At 39.9% G+C, this 12,423-nt stretch overlaps 1 protein-coding gene and 1 long non-coding RNA gene across 2 annotated transcripts in view; one reads left to right on the top strand and one right to left on the bottom strand.

Moving 5' to 3' along the window:
• Nucleotides 1-12,423, top strand: part of LOC115375749 (myosin-7-like) — a 35,801-nt gene that overhangs the window by 19,353 nt on the left and 4,025 nt on the right. The gene's annotated exons all lie outside the window — the stretch shown is intronic.
• LOC115375751 (uncharacterized) overlaps nucleotides 8,058-12,423 on the bottom strand; it is a 31,130-nt gene continuing 26,764 nt past the window's right edge. Inside the window, exon 5 of the long non-coding RNA XR_003929741.1 lies at nucleotides 8,058-8,178. This is a non-coding gene — a long non-coding RNA (uncharacterized LOC115375751). The remainder of the gene's footprint in view (nucleotides 8,179-12,423) is intronic.

Raw genomic sequence — 12,423 nt, 5'->3', positions numbered from 1 at the left:
CCTCCTCAATCAGTGTGGGGTATACTGCAGGAATTTCACACAGTTATCTTTGTCCTCAAAGACACAATGCCATGTCAACAGGACTATTGCTGAGGGGCCGGCTTTCACTGGCTGATAATGGGAGAAGGCTTCCATAGTGACCTTGGCATCGCATTGGATCACGTCTGAGTGGCCCGGCCCTGCACAGCCCTCCATTGTGTGCCATCATTACTGCCTTTCAGTGAATTTAAAGCACGTCACCTGTGGCAGACCTCTGTCTGTGCTGCCTTGCACTTGTCGCCTGCTTAATCTCATAGACTAATGTTCTTTATTTAGACTGGCCCACTGGGTATCTGATTGCTGTTTATGTTACCGCAAAGTCTATTCTATGATAACTAAACACAATATGTTACCAATGTTGCGCTCAAACGCCACTTAAGCCTTCTGGGTAATTGAGACCCTTGCGTGGCATACTTTTCTAGAGTTTTCCCCAAGATATACACTATGTCTTCCTTTGTGTCTATATAACAATACCAGTGGCTTACATTTGTGAAATTCTATGAGTGTAAACCACGTTGAGAATCTGAATCATCTTTTTGAAATTGTTTTTTTCTGCTACAATGCAGAGCAAGACTGATGACCTGTATGGTTTTCTCTGTCATTCTATAGAAAATTTCATTCATCTTTTTTAATTGCAAGCATTCATTTAATCAGAACCTAACAGGATCATGTATAGCTTTTAAATTATTACTGAAAATATGACAGTTATGCAGCAGTAACATGGATTTTAGTCAAACCTATTTAATTGAATTTAACTGAATTGAATTATTTAATGAATGTCCCGGTTTGCTCAAAACCAAACAAAAATATTTCTTTTAGGTTATAAAAATAAATCTTTATGACCTAAATTAATGGTATGTCTGTACATACCAGTATACCTGTACATCACAGTATACCAAATATAGGTTATGTGAGGATAGGGCTTCATATATGGAAAAAAAAAAATCCATTACTATATATAGATATACATACTTATATATAATTAAAATAGTAATAGAGTGACATATTGAAGTTGAGCACAATATCTAATTTGCAACATTTAGGCGAACCATCTGAAAGTGAGATTTAAATAGATCTGAACAATTTCTATCAGTACATATCTAAAAATACACAAATATGTTTTAAGACAGGTTTGGTTACTGAAGCACTTGTTTTCATTGTCTCAAGTTCGGATACTGATGCTTAACATGCAATGCATTGTTCTTAGAGCAGAAGCACACTCTCAGGTTGATGACAGAAGAATTCCTCCACTGGACTATTTAAAGATGGAGTTGCCGTCCCCTGGGTGTTTAAAGATACATATGATTAATCACAGCACTGCATGGAGCTCCAAATATGGCACAGCCAGTAGACCCCATCACTGATAAGACTCTGGCCCGCTGATTTCTATATTGCTTTACACCACTCGTTAACCCCTCCCTACATGTACCCCCAACCCAGCACAGACATAATGACATTCCTGGCCCCTGAAATGCTCCTCCATATTTGGCAGAGAGGCTTCATTTATAAAGAGGACACTTGGTCTAACCCCCAATAGGTCACCATTCTATCTCAAGGTAAGATGCAAGAGGAAAGGCTTATGCATCACCAAGTGAGTTTTAGCACTGAATTGTTACTATGAACATGTCTCATCTGCTGGTATTATTTCTTCACTCAGGACCATCACACCTCAGTCTTCTCTGTTGAGGTTGGTAAGGTAAGAGCATCTCAGCAATAAAAATGCTGATGTCTGATAGAACATCACTTATTTGTAAACAGAGTAGAGTAAGAATTGAAAACAAAATTCATATGACACTGATAACATTAAGGAAAAATATAGTATTGATTCTAACAGAGCAAATTAAATACTTTGTCTTTAAGTTTCCTTTAATGCTAAATACATTATATGGTTGAACAGTAACAGGCCTTTTTGTGTAGATAAGCTGAAAAAATGGGTGATGCTGCCATGAAAGAGTTTGGGGCAGCAGCCCCGTACCTGAGGAAATCAGACAAAGAGCGTCTGGAGGCCCAGACTCGCCCCTTCGACATGAAGAAGGAATGCTTCGTTCCTGACCCTGATGAAGAGTATGTTAAGGCATCCGTCGTCAGCAGAGAGGGAGACAAAGTCACCGCTGAGACTGAGAAGGGGAAGGTTAGTTGGATGTTTAACTACCCTGAGTGCAATTGCTTTCCTAACAATGACATCTAATGGTGACAGAGGAGCTGATTCTAGCTAAATTGTCCCAAGATATATACATGTAAATGTACAGTGAGAGCCTCCAATAACAAGAAAATCAGGCATGATGATCCTTAATTCCCTGCAGTAGTGTATTCCAATATACTGTAATCGTTTAAAGAAGATGTAATTGAAAAGCAATTCATTTCTTTTACAAAAGACAGTTTTAATGTTTAAAAGCAATTCAAATGCAAGATTACCATCACTGTACTGATATCCACTATTTCTTATTTTCAGACTGTGACAGTGAAGGAGTGTGATGTCCACCCTCAGAACCCACCAAAGTTTGATAAAATTGAAGACATGGCAATGTTCACCTTCCTCCATGAGCCTGCCGTGTTGTTTAACCTCAAAGAGCGTTACGCAGCATGGATGATCTATGTAAGTTATCACTTCAAGACTTCGGAAATCATTATGCAGCAAACAAAGGACTGTACTGCCTTCTACACTCACATCCAGATGTGGATGTTTCCTATACATTCTCCAAATTCATATTTCAAATGAAAAATAACTGCATTGTGCATTCCCGAACAAAGAAGAAATGCTAATTAAAGTTCTTTAACAGCGATAATGTAATATAATTTATTTATACTCACTGTTGCTTGGCTTCTCTTTGTCTAACAGACCTACTCTGGGCTCTTCTGTGTGACTGTCAACCCCTACAAGTGGCTGCCAGTCTATAACCAAGAAGTGGTTGTTGCCTACAGAGGAAAGAAGAGGACTGAAGCTCCTCCTCACATCTTCTCCATCTCTGACAATGCCTATCAGTACATGTTGACAGGTATTTCAACTTTGATTACTATTTTTTCTTCATACAAGTACATGAAATTAAGTGAAATATTGCTAAGTCAACCTGGTACCCTATAAGTTAACTCTGAGGTTTATGATCTTTACCTCTCTTTTTCAGACAGAGAAAATCAATCAATCCTTATCACGTGAGTTCTCCTTTTTTGATGGTGGATTTGTTGTCTTGTGATTAAGAATTGTTTTGTGTTTCAGAGACACTCAGTGAATGACATTAAAGTAATCCTTCATGATATACTGTATATTAAGCTCTTTTTTGGGAGTTTTGTTCCACTTCAAGTGTATCAAATTATTTGATTACGCAAATTCACAGTGAACAGTATCTTAATCCTGGAATCAGCAACCAAGATTCTGTAAAATATATCATGACAAGAACTTACCTGAATAATATTAAACATTTTTTGTTCTGCTTTCTTCCATATACACAAACTACCTAATTAATTCACTTGGGGAGCTCTTCTATGAGATGCTGAATTTTTTTAAACAAGTTTTTCCTTTTGTTGTTTAACAACTACAGGTTAATATAGCACAGTCAATATTATATAGGACAAGTTTATAATCTCATGTGTGATAAAATGGGGAAAAAATGAGCAAAATGAAATGACATGTATGTTGAAGAAAAGGTACATATCATATCAAACAAATGTATCCATGTTGTCTCATTTTTGTAATTTAGTTACATTTTTGATTAGTAGAAATCACTGTGACCCAGTTTAATCAAACAATATAAACTGTGTCCTCAGTGGAGAATCTGGTGCTGGGAAAACTGTCAACACCAAGAGAGTCATCCAGTATTTTGCCAGCATTGCAGCTGGAGGTGGAAAGAAGGAAGGAAGCTCTGACAAAAAGGTTAGAATTCTGAGTATACAACAAACCTATAAAAACACCTTACCTTGTTTGCTCAAGTGTTTACGGAGATAGTCTACATACAGAGATATTCCACTTACAAGAATATGTGTGGCCACCTCCACAGGGCGATGTACAGCACTAACACTAAGCTAAATGGATTTAAATGAGTAGTAGACAAAGAGACTCTTCCAGAAAATCAGCTCTCTAAATTTTTTTTTTACTGTGCATTGGTGAAAATCACCAGATGCTGGTGATGCTCTACTCTATTTAGCAAGTGCTCAGTGCTGCACCCGATGACAAAAAGAGTATGCTGCACTCTTTTTTTCTGTCCCATAGCCATCAATGGCTGGGTCAGCTTTCTCTTTGTGGAAGCTTTGATGTACTTTGGTGCTTTTATTTAAGCCAATGTATTGTTGACACCTACTGCATGCACAGCCGTCTCAGTAGTCAACTTCTCTTTCACTTGGCCTGCCCAAGATTTCTGCTACATTTTTGTAATAAGCTTGGGAGTCGCTCCTTGTATGCACTGAGGTCAAAGGCTGGTGGTGCCCGGTAGACAATGTAATGTATGATAGGTAGGTTTGCTGTGTCCTGCTAGAACTTGCTACTGTGAGTCTTGTGTTTTGCTTTACTTCTCAGAGTTTGGTCATTGCTTATAAAGTGCTTTGAGATGTTTTTTAATGAAGCACCATATACATAAATGAACTTGAACTTCTTCTATTCTTGCAGGGTACTCTAGAGGATCAAATTATCCAGGCTAACCCAGCTCTGGAGGCCTTTGGAAATGCCAAGACCATTAGGAATGACAACTCCTCTAGATTTGTAAGTATTTGTGTATCACAAAAAACAAAACAAACAAAATAAAAAAACGTTTACATGTGTGGTTTTAATGAGTTGTTGCTTTGTATTTTTCCAGGGCAAATTCATCCGAATTCACTTTGCTGCCAGTGGAAAGCTGGCCTCTGCTGATATTGAGACTTGTAAGAATTCTGTTTTCATTAATTTCATCCTATTCACCCACCAAAATACATAATGCACATATGTAGGTGGGTGGGTGACAAACTGCGCTGTCTGTCTATCCACTTCCACAGATCTGTTGGAAAAGTCACGTGTCACTTTCCAGCTTAAGGCTGAGAGAGATTATCACATTTTCTACCAGATTCTGTCGCAGAAGAAACCTGAGCTGCTTGGTAAATAAAGATGACATCAGCTTGGTAACATAACAGTACATTTTTTCTATGTCACAGAAAACTAGACATTTCTCTATTTCTTTTGCTTTTCAGAAATGCTACTCATCACCAACAACCCCTACGACTATGCTTTCATCTCCCAAGGAGAGACAACTGTAGCCTCCATTAATGATGCTGAAGAACTTATGGCCACTGATGTAAGTAGGAATAAATTATATCACTATTTCATGAACAATACTGATTCAAACTTCCTGAAAGACTAAACTGGTTCAGATGTAATCCCATTTCATCTACTTGCTTTGTCTTCTCACATGTTACAATATATGTAATCCTTGTATTGAGACTGTGCCACTAACTTAACGTCATTAGCAACCTGGTATCAGTATATCCCTAGATGAGAATGAAATAGTCTGAACTGTCTCATATGTTGCATCACCCTGAGTAATGTGTTATCCTGGTTTTTCAGTGGGCACCAGGGCCGGCCCGTGGCATAGAGCGCCATCTGCTGGAAGGGCGCCGCTAGTGGCCAGAGGGGCGCCAGCACCGGTTGTTCTACCGCATAGGCGGCGCCAGCAATGGGCCTGGGCCCATTGTGTGTGCGTTTTATCCGTTGTTTATAAAACGGGTGCTTCCCATCCTTAAATGTGATTGGCTGAGCCGCGTTCCATGCCATTGTAAAATCAGTGTAACTCACCGGTAGACTGCAGCACAAAATATCCCTGCGCCAGTGTAAACGGACATAGCGTTGCCTAGCAACCTACTACTCTGCGCTCAACTAACTCGTCAGGTTACATTTGTTTCAAGACTTTTGTAAATAAAATGTCAGACCTTGTAGTGAATTTTGATTTGCTGGGTGGCCTGAGCCTGGATGAGTGGTTGGAGGAGGTGGTTGGTGTCTGTTAAAAGACGCTGAATTCACCACGAGCAACTATGTTTTCGCCGGTATGGAAAAGAAACTCCGCCGAGAAGGACGTGACAAATCTTCCGTAAGTTACACTGATTTTACAACTCAGGTATGGAGGGGGCGCAATGGAGCTAGGAAGTAGCCTAATTTCGCCTAGGGCGCCAACATAGGCAGGGCCGGCACTGGTGGGCACAACAACCGTTCTCATCGACTCCCCTGTGCTCTCTTATCTCTTCTGTAATTTTCCACTTTATACTCTGACAGAACGTAAGATTCCATGACAAATTGCATTAACAGAATGAGTGGATGGTGCTATTGTGATTCTTTATTGCTCCAATATCATATCCTTTGTCTCAACAAGGATGCCTTTGATGTGCTGGGTTTCACTCAAGAAGAGAAAAACGGCATTTACAAGTTGACTGGTGCCATCATGCACTACGGAAACATGAAGTTCAAGCAGAAGCAGCGAGAAGAGCAAGCAGAGGCTGATGGCACTGAGGGTGAGAGAGGCATTTATTGTCAGAAGGCTCAAAACCAAACCCAGAGAAAGAGAGAATTTTGTCAAATAAGACCTGTTGTTTTTTTTTAAGCTTTTGATTTTCTTCTACAGATGCAGACAAAGTTGCATATCTCATGGGCCTGAACTCTGCTGACCTCATCAAGGGTCTCTGTCACCCAAGAGTCAAAGTTGGAAATGAGTGGGTCACCAAGGGACAAAATGTCCAGCAGGTAAGTGTACAATTAATGATTTGAATCTTGTATGAGATGTTTCCTAAACTCAGCTGGAACACAAAGCTTAACATTAACTGACTCACAACTTTTGGGTTCCTTGATAGGTGTACTATGCTATTGGAGCATTGTCTAAGGCGGTGTATGAGAAAATGTTCCTATGGATGGTGGTGAGGATCAACCAGTCGCTCGACACCAAGCAGCCTCGCCAGTACTTCATTGGTGTACTGGACATTGCTGGATTTGAGATCTTTGATGTAAGTGTGGAAATAATAAATCCAAAATAATAAATACACCAGCTCACTTCTTTTGATCAGGAATGATCAAACCTAAACTTGCTTTTGACCATATGATTACAGTTCAACACTTTTGAGCAGCTCTGCATCAACTTCACCAATGAAAAACTGCAACAGTTTTTCAACCACCACATGTTTGTGCTGGAGCAGGAAGAGTACAAGAAAGAGGGCATTGAATGGACTTTCATTGATTTTGGTATGGACCTGCAGGCCTGTATTGACTTGATTGAAAAGGTGAGAGACTGGAATAGAGTATATCAATAAAGATGTATTAAATACCTTGCCATTAATTATTTTTCATCAAACCACTTATCTTCTCCTCAGCCCATGGGTATCATGTCCATCCTTGAAGAGGAGTGCATGTTCCCCAAAGCCAGTGATGCCACCTTTAAAGCTAAGCTTTATGACAATCACCTGGGGAAATCCAACAACTTCCAGAAGCCCAGGATTGTTAAAGGGAAACCAGAAGCCCATTTCTCTTTGGTCCATTATGCTGGTACTGTTGATTACAATATCAACAACTGGCTGGTGAAAAACAAAGATCCCCTGAATGAAACTGTTGTTGGACTTTACCAGAAGTCTAATCTCAAGCTGCTGTCCTTCCTCTTTGCAAATTACGCTGGAGCAGAGTCCGGTGAGAGAAAAATTATATACACAGCATTGAATAAAATCAACAATGCCAAGAGTGACTGAATAATTTATATCTGTATTTATTCATGTAAACTCATTAAATACCTTAATTTTATCAGCTGAGGGCAGTGGAAAGGGAAAAGGTGGAGGAAGTAAGAAGAAGGGTTCATCTTTCCAAACTGTATCTGCCTTGCACAGGGTAATTAAAATTCATAAGTGTAAATGGTTGCTTGTTTATGAAAATAAGGAACGGACACATCATCTTATAAAACTGGGACATATGTGATGATGATCATCTAAACCTGGAATAAAGCACAGAACTTCATTACCTCCACAGGAGAACCTCAACAAGCTGATGACCAACTTGAGGTCTACTCACCCTCACTTTGTACGCTGCATCATCCCCAATGAGACCAAGACTCCTGGGGCCATGGAGAACCCTCTGGTGATGCACCAGCTGCGCTGTAACGGTGTGCTGGAAGGCATCAGGATCTGTAGGAAGGGCTTCCCCAACAGGATCCTCTATGGAGATTTCAAACAAAGGTATTACCATTACAAAGTATAAAGTTATGTTATGTGCAATTGTAACAAAATTGTAATAATAATAATAAAAAAGGATCGATATAATTATTTTTTATTTGGCTTTACAGATATCGCATTCTGAATCCTGCTGCCATCCCTGAGGGCCAGTTCATTGACAGCAGAAAAGGAGCTGAGAAGCTACTTGGGTCCCTGGATATTGATCATAATCAATACAAGTTTGGACACACTAAGGTAATGGCACACAATGACATGAAAAACAAGCAATCAATTAACTCTAACTCTTAACTCTATCCAAAAATTTGACGCATGTCATACTGTCCCAAAGAGTGAACTGCTGACTGATATTTAGATTTTGCTCTCTGTTGTATCTGTCAAAGGTATTCTTCAAGGCTGGCCTCCTTGGGCAACTGGAGGAGATGAGAGATGACCGTTTGTCTCTCATTATCACAGGAATTCAAGCTCGATCAAGGGGTCTACTAGCAAGAGTGGAATTCCAGAAGATTGTTGAACGAAGGTCGGACGCTCAAAATTAAAGCTAGTTAATTAGTTGTAATTAATTGGATTTTATGCATACAGGTCTTAGTATTAGCATATTTGTTTTTTTCTTCAACAGGGACGCATTATTGGTAATTCAGTGGAACATCCGTGCCTTCATGGGGGTCAAGAATTGGCCCTGGATGAAGTTGTATTTCAAGATCAAACCTCTGTTGAGATCTGCTGAAGCAGAGAAGGAGATGGCCAACATGAAGGAAGAATTCCTCAAGTTGAAAGAAGCCTACGCAAAGTCTGAGGCTCGTAGGAAGGAACTAGAGGAGAAAATGGTCTCCCTTCTCCAAGAGAAGAATGACCTGCAGCTCCAAGTCCAGGCTGTAGGTTTGATGACAGCATTTTTTTTTAAATTTTGAAAATCAAAACTGTGATCAAGCAATTGTAAAGAACGGTATAAAGTATGTATTATTATAACAACATTTTTAAACTTACAACCATTTCAAATTAGGAGCAAGATAACCTTGCAGATGCTGAGGAAAGATGTGAAGGGCTGATTAAGAACAAAATACAGATGGAAGCTAAAGCCAAAGAGCTCTCTGAGAGGCTTGAGGATGAGGAAGAAATGAATGCTGAACTGACAGCTAAGAAGAGGAAGCTGGAGGATGAGTGTTCTGAATTGAAAAAAGACATTGATGATTTGGAGCTAACTCTGGCTAAGGTGGAGAAAGAGAAGCATGCCACTGAGAACAAGGTATGGCAGCTATTTAGCTATTGCTTTTTGAATTTTATGAACAGTTACAGCATTTGAAAGCTAACAATATTCCATCTGCAGGTGAAAAACCTGACTGAGGAAATGGCATCCCTGGATGAAATCATTGCCAAGCTAACAAAGGAGAAGAAAGCCCTACAGGAAGCTCATCAGCAAACGCTGGATGACCTGCAGAGTGAGGAGGACAAAGTCAACACTCTGACCAAGGCCAAGGCTAAGCTGGAGCAGCAAGTGGATGATGTAAGTAAATAGTTACATTCCCTTTACTTGTTGTGTACAGTGCATCATTGTGCAGGTGCTTGAGTAATCATATTTTGCTCCAGCTTGAAGGTTCTCTGGAACAAGAAAAAAAGATTCGAATGGATCTTGAGAGAGCAAAAAGGAAACTGGAGGGAGATTTGAAACTGACTATGGAGAGCCTAATGGATTTGGAGAACGACAAGCAACAACTTGAAGAGCGGCTAAAAAAGTGAGCGTATCATTCTATACACATTTATACTTCCCACAGTACGCACAAAACCATACATATACAGAAGGTAAAGATATGCAATTGACTATTTCACCACAGGAAAGACTTTGAGCTGAGTCAGCTCAGCAATAAAATAGAAGATCATCAGGCCATAGAAATTCAGCTTCAAAAGAAACTGAAAGAGCTTCAGGTAATGAACAAATCATGTTTATCAGCTATTATGATGGATATTAACGCTACTTCTTACAGTCGCCATGTCTGTACTACAATTTACAATATCAGCAAACCAAATTATTCTCTCTTAACAGGCTCGTATTGAGGAACTGGAAGAGGAACTGGAGGCAGAGCGAGCTGCCCGAGCCAAGGTGGAAAAGCAGAGAGCAGACTTGGCCAGGGAGCTGGAGGAGATCAGTGAGAGGCTGGAGGAGGCTGGTGGGGCAACAGCTGCCCAGATTGAGATGAACAAGAAGAGGGAGGCCGAGTTCCAGAAACTCCGCAGAGACCTTGAAGAGGCCACTCTGCAGCATGAAGCTACTGCTGCCACGCTCAGGAAGAAACAAGCAGACAGTGTTGCTGACCTGGGGGAGCAGATTGACAACCTGCAGAGAGTCAAGCAGAAACTGGAGAAGGAGAAGAGCGAGCTCAGACTGGAACTGGATGATGTGGTTTCCAATATGGAGCATATTGTTAAGACAAAGGTTGGATTAAATTATGAATATTTCTCACTAATCTGGCATGAAAGTCATTTGGGTAATACAGTATATTTTAATGCACTTTAACTGTGATGTATTCAATTTCAGACAAATCTAGAGAAGACATGCAGAACTTTGGAAGATCAGATGAGTGAATACAAGTCTAAATTTGAAGAGGCTCAACGCTGCATTAATGACTTCAATATGCAAAAAGCAAAACTGCAAACAGAAAATGGTACCTTTTGCCACATTCACAAATATAAGAAAATAATAGACATACAGTATTTTATATCTCATATTAGACTTGCCTCCGCGATGTATTTGACAATTGAAACTATCTTCCATTTAGAGAAAATATATTAATGTGTGTCCCAAAATACTAGGTGAGCTCTCAAGGCAGCTGGAGGAAAAGGACTCATTGGTATCTCAACTGACAAGAGGAAAACTGTCCTACACCCAACAGATTGAGGACCTAAAAAGACAACTGGAGGAGGAGACAAAGGTGAGAACAGTACATCCTGAACTGCTCACGCACTTTTAGAGCAAAATGCATCCTTACTGATGTATATTTGCAAGTTGTACTTTTTTATATTTGTATTACACAAACTGTCTGACAGGCAAAGAGTGCCTTAGCCCATGCAGTACAGTCTGCTCGTCATGACTGTGACCTGCTGAGGGAACAGTATGAGGAGGAGCAGGAGGCCAAGGCTGAACTTCAACGTGGCATGTCCAAGGCCAACTCTGAGGTGGCTCAGTGGAGGACCAAGTATGAAACTGATGCTATCCAGAGGACCGAGGAGCTGGAAGAAGCCAAGTAAGATATTTTCAAGATCCAACTGATTGATTATTTAGTCTGTCATTCCAAAAGAGGTTTTATTTCGTCTAGCAGATCAGCTTTTTGTTTGTGTTATGTTCCATCTAAAATGTAAGACGAACAAAAAGTTTGTCTGTTGGATGACTGAGCAGCCATTCATAGTAAGCCAATTTATTTGAGTTTATTCATACAACAAGCAAAACTGAAGAAGCCTTAATTTATTTGAATGCATCATCTCTTCAGAAAAAAGCTGGCTCAGCGTCTGCAGGATGCTGAAGAGGCTGTGGAGGCAGTGAATGCCAAATGCTCCTCTCTGGAGAAGACCAAACACAGACTGCAGAATGAGATTGAAGATCTCATGGTTGATGTGGAGAGGTCTAATGCTGCTGCAGCTGCCCTGGACAAGAAGCAAAGGAACTTTGATAAGGTGAAATACTGTACACCATATAGTCAGTGCAAATGTGAACTAAACAATGTTTATGTACAAAAATTACATGAGCAGCCTTTGACACTGCATGTTAAGGCAAAACCACTGACAAATGTCTAAGACTAGTCAGCTCATTCTCTATTTTATTGTTATTGTTATTATTATTATTAATTTTCCTGTTTTGAGGTTGTCTAAATGGTGGCTATTGGCCTGCTCTATTGGAGCAGCTGGAGGTAATGTGTCTTGCTCAATGGCACCCTGAAAATTGTTGTAGAGGGAGAGGAGAATATTTTTCCTTTATTTAAAATAGGCTTATTTAATGCCAAATGGGCAATTCCAGGTTGGAATTGGTATTAAATTTATAGCGAACATGGACACATTTTTCACACTGTCTAGCTATGTATTACAAATTACAAATTACAAATTGTTCAGAGGTTCCATGTCCAAAAGTTCTGAACCTAGGAGAGCAGTGTCCTTAAACTATAAGGAAAAACTGCCTCTTGCTGTAAAGAACCTACCACCATACAACCAATCAATGTATCTCCATTCAACTGGCACAATTTA

The sequence above is a fragment of the Myripristis murdjan genome, chromosome 17 (assembly GCF_902150065.1).
Source record: "Myripristis murdjan chromosome 17, fMyrMur1.1, whole genome shotgun sequence".
In the NCBI taxonomy this organism is placed as follows: domain Eukaryota; kingdom Metazoa; phylum Chordata; class Actinopteri; order Holocentriformes; family Holocentridae; genus Myripristis; species Myripristis murdjan.
The sequence above is the reverse complement of the archived record's forward strand: the minus strand, read 5'-3'. Positions and strand labels throughout refer to the sequence as shown.